The sequence below is a fragment of the Myotis davidii genome, unplaced genomic scaffold (genome assembly GCF_000327345.1).
Source record: "Myotis davidii unplaced genomic scaffold, ASM32734v1 scaffold211, whole genome shotgun sequence".
Classification (NCBI taxonomy): domain Eukaryota; kingdom Metazoa; phylum Chordata; class Mammalia; order Chiroptera; family Vespertilionidae; genus Myotis; species Myotis davidii.
The window spans coordinates 1,830,470-1,834,959 of NW_006282523.1; the positions used below are offsets into that span (position 1 = coordinate 1,830,470).

General features: G+C 50.3%; 1 protein-coding gene across 1 annotated transcript in view; it reads right to left on the minus strand.

Annotated features, from left to right (window-relative positions):
• B3GNTL1 (UDP-GlcNAc:betaGal beta-1,3-N-acetylglucosaminyltransferase-like 1) overlaps positions 1–4,490 on the minus strand; it is a 31,057-nt gene that overhangs the window by 19,816 nt on the left and 6,751 nt on the right. The window lies entirely within an intron of this gene.

Genomic DNA, 4,490 nt, shown 5'->3' on the forward strand with positions numbered 1-4,490 from the left:
TAGGGAAAAGTTCCCGCTCTCCATCTTGAGACGGGGGGGAGGAGACAAGAATGGCCATGCTCACGACTTTAACAAATTCCTGAGACTTAAGTCAAGAAAAAGAAACACAAGACAGAGGGTCAGAAAGAGGAAGATTGTGTACATAAGCAATTCAAGAGAATCTACAGAGAAATATTAGAATTAAAAGTGAATTTAGCAAGGTTTCTGGAGACAAGATTGATAAAGTTCAATTAATTTTTTTATAGCTACAAAGTTTTTTTAAATGATGCCACTTATAACAGTATCAAATAAATCAAATAACTCATATATTGCTGGTGAGAATGTAAGAAGGTGCAGCCACTTTGGAAAACATTCTGGCTGCTCCTCGAAGTGCTACCTACAGAGTTCCTGTGCCACCAGCAACTCCATCCGCCCACACACCTCAGAGCTGAAAGCGTCCACCCACACAAGCTCTCGGACAGGGGGTCCCGCGGCCTTGTCCCTCACGGCCGGGAGGTGGAAACCACTGAACGTTCATCCCTGCAAAATGGACCAACAGTCTGTCCACACCCGGGCGACGTTCTCAGCAGCAGGACTGAAGTATGACAGCAAAAGCAGCCACCACAGGAGCACATGTGAGCCACCCCACGTCCATGGAGCTCCAAACGGATCGCTCAACTAGTGATCCACAGCCCACGTTGTAGTTGTAGGAGGACCGAGGGGAGGGAGCCAGTGGGAGGGCGCTATGAGGCGGGGAGCTGGGCCACCCGGAGCCGAGGCCACCACCTCCTCCCACACCTCTGCCAGGCTGGCGTGGCCTGCAGTCACCCATGAGCACCTAAGGGGACCCGGGAAGCAGAGTGAGGCGCAGCCCAGAGCTGCTGGAGGAGAAAACGGGAAGGGAGTCTCCACGCTGCCCTCGTACCCAAGGAAAGGCTGCCTGTGCTGACAGCAGAGTCTCGCTCTAAAAGCAGCAGCGATATCATCATGTGGGAGCACAGCTCCCCGTGAGCACATGAACCGGAAGGTCGAACTGCGACATGAACAGGGAAAATTACAAAGAAAGAGACAACAGCGGGAAAGGAGCAGACTGCAGGACCTAACACTCAAACGCAGGAACCCCAAGAGCAAAAAACAAGATGAAAAGGGAAGAAATGAAGAACTAGTATAGAAAAATTTATCTCATTTGAAAAAACCTTGAGTCTGCACTTCAAAAGAGCTCACCCAATTCTAGGAATACAGAAAAAAATCTTATAAATCTTCAGTAACAAACATAACTTAAAAACCAGAAAATCCCAACTGATACAGAAAAAGTATCTGACAAAAAACCCAACACGTGTTCACGGTAAAAGCTCTGAGCAGGCCAGGAACACAGTGTGGTGGAGCCTGCAGCCAGCGCAGCGCGGAGGGAGAGTGGACGCTTCCCGCTGAGACAGTGGGAGGCAAGGGTGTGTGCCTGTCAGCGCCGCCAGCAGGTCAGAGAGGCCAGGAGGGAAGGAGCCAGCGTCTCCAGGGCCGGGCAGTCGTGCACCAGGAGAACCCTCAGTGGTGGGAGCGCTGCAGGATCACAGGGTGGGAGACCAGCACAGACAGCCACCTCTCCACGGAAACACAGTCACATGTGGGCACAAACGAAAACAGTGTCCACTTACAACTGCTCCAAAGAAAATGGAACATGTTGGCGCAAACATAACGAAGCACGTACGTGGCCCGATGTCCTTCTGCGCAGGAAGCACACAGGTGCTGGGAGGCGGACACAATGCTAGCCGTGCGCGGAGTTCTTTGCCCTGTCCTTGCAACTTTTCTCTAAGCTTGAGAAGGAAAAGTGGGAAAAAGATGCAAACATGTTACGAGAAAAGGAAACTGGCGAGGCGGTCAACACAGACCGCGCTCGGCGCAACCTGAAACCAGGACACAGTGAGGCCGCTCCCTCCGTTCACGGGCCAACACTGCAGAGCCTGCAGCCCCAGGGCTGGAGAGGCCCTGCCCCCAGGCCACCACCCATGGCCCCTGCAGTGTCCCTGCGGCCTGGGCTCCACATCTGGGTGTGACCCCAAGAGGACGTCTGCCACATGGACAAGGAAGGTGATACAGGCACGTTCACAGGGCATGTTTCACAAGAGTAAAGGCAGAGAAATAGCCCGCCCGCCCATCGACAGGAGCAGGGTGAGGACACGGTGTGTGCTCAGTGGGATGTTGTACAGCAGGCAGAGGGAATGAAGTGCCCACAACAGACAAACAGAACAGAAGGGAAAACTGGAAATAACCCACACTGATACGGCCACTGGGCTTTCAGCACAGGCGTCAGCCGGTTCAAGGGAGAAAAGTCTCCTCGGCCCGCAGTGCTGCCACCGAGAACCACAACAAACAGCCACTTCCGACCCTACACCACCCACAGCAATCAGTGGGACGCGGACAACAGATTAAATAAAACCTAAAGGCTATAAGCTACTGGCAGAAAACATAAGAGAATTACTTCTCCTTTGGGACAAGCAGAGATTTCTTAGGAAGTAAATTAACGCTAAAAGAAAAAAATTATTAAATTTGACTTATCAAAATGTAAAACTGCTCATCAAAAGACACCACTAACCTATGAAAAGTGAAGCCACATTCTGGGAGCAAATACAGTACATGCACCTGACAAAGGACCAGGGTCCCAAACAAAGAACACACTTTCTTAAGTCACTAACAGGAAGGGAAGCCAATTTAAAAAAGCAGGCAAAATATCTGAATAGGCATTTCACAAAAAAATGGCCAATAAACCATGAAAAGGTGCCCAACATCATGATCTACCAGGGGAATGTAATTAAAACCGCAAGGAGACACATCATGTCTCCTCGAGCGGCTGAAACTACGCCTACGGAAGGGGGGCAGGCGAGGAGGTGGGCTGGTCAGACAGCAGGAGAGCAGAAACAAGTTGTGGTCCATTCATACAAAAGACAATAACAACCAAGAATAAGCCACCAACACGCAGCTACCACGGTGACCACCACGCTGAGTGAACAGCTAAAAACAACGGTGCACACTACACAGTCCCATCCTACGAATTCGAGAACAGGCGGCCCCCGCAATGTGGAGTGATGGGACAGTCTGGATCTTGGCTGGGGTCTTAGTTATGTAGTGAATTCAGTTGTCAAAACTCATCAAATTGTCATTTTGTACAATTTTCCCATTAAAATCTTGTGTATCACTGTATATAAATTTCACCTCAGTTTTAAAAAACTGAATAAACTATGACATGCAACAAAATAGATGAATCTTAACAAAAGAAGTTTTAAATTTCCAAAGTATTATATACAGCCCGAATCTCTTTTTATAAAGTTAAAAACAGCTAAAAATTTTTTTAAATTAAGTTCTTTAGATTTGTAGAGAGACCGAGGCTCAGCAGGGGAGCCACGGCATGTGGCTGGGGTCACAGAAGCGGGAGGCAGGCGCTGATGTGGTCGGGGGACTGAGTGGGCTCACTCTGGGCGGCAGGTCCATGGGTCCTCATGATGTTATCAAGATAAACATGCAACACAGTCATGCAACAGAAACGGACACAAAACGGAGCTGGCACCAGGAAAGATGAGACTTTTCTGAACCAGGAACATGACTGACTCAAGTCTGTGCTCCTGAGACCTCAAGTGAAAAACAAGGAAATCGCCATGGAAACTAGACAATCGGAACAACACTAGGGTGCCATGTTCAGAAGCTATAGGGCCCTTACAGTGACCCTGAGAAAACCAAACTAGTTACCGAATCCATTGACTTATTTCAAATGAATCAAGAGCGATTCAAGCTCCCAGTGTCTGACAGCTGCACCCCTCCTCTTGTCCGACCGACACCCGCCCCGCAGCCTCCCCGTCTCCACAGACGGTCCTGTGACAGCTCCCCGCCATCTCCGACCACCCCTGCTACTCTTCCCCCGGACTGAGCAGGCCAGGCGTCCAACTTGCTCTTTCTCTCTCTGGCCCTAAATGCTAACGGGTCAGAGAGACCCAGAACTTCCAAGAGAAGGCCCAAGGCCCCACAGCAGCTTGCATTGCTTCACAGCCGGGCCTCATCTGGGCACCGCCAAACTCCAAAAAAGGAAGGGGAATCTGTAGTTCTCTTCATAGCTCCTGCTGGGTAATCTCAGGCAGAGGCTAAATTAGCACCTCCTTAGATCCAAGAGCCAGTGTACCCAGTGGTCAGAGTGGGACCATCCAGATTACAACTCCTCAGATCCATAAGGGACACACTCAGGGCGCAGACTCAGTGAGCACCAAAGCCCCACTGAAGCAAGTCTTGCCCCAGAAGGGTGTCTTCAGCACAGAAGATCTCCCACTGCAGACACAGCTGATTCTCACAGACAATTGGCCTGGAGGTGAATTCCTCCCAGTGATCCTACAATAATCAAGGCTTAACTACAACAAGAGTGTGCACAAAGCCCACAAGGTAACTGGGGAGTGTCCACCTCAGGTAACTGGGGAGGCTGAGCCACTGGGCCCTACAGGACACCTAGCACACAAAACCACTCTACCAACACA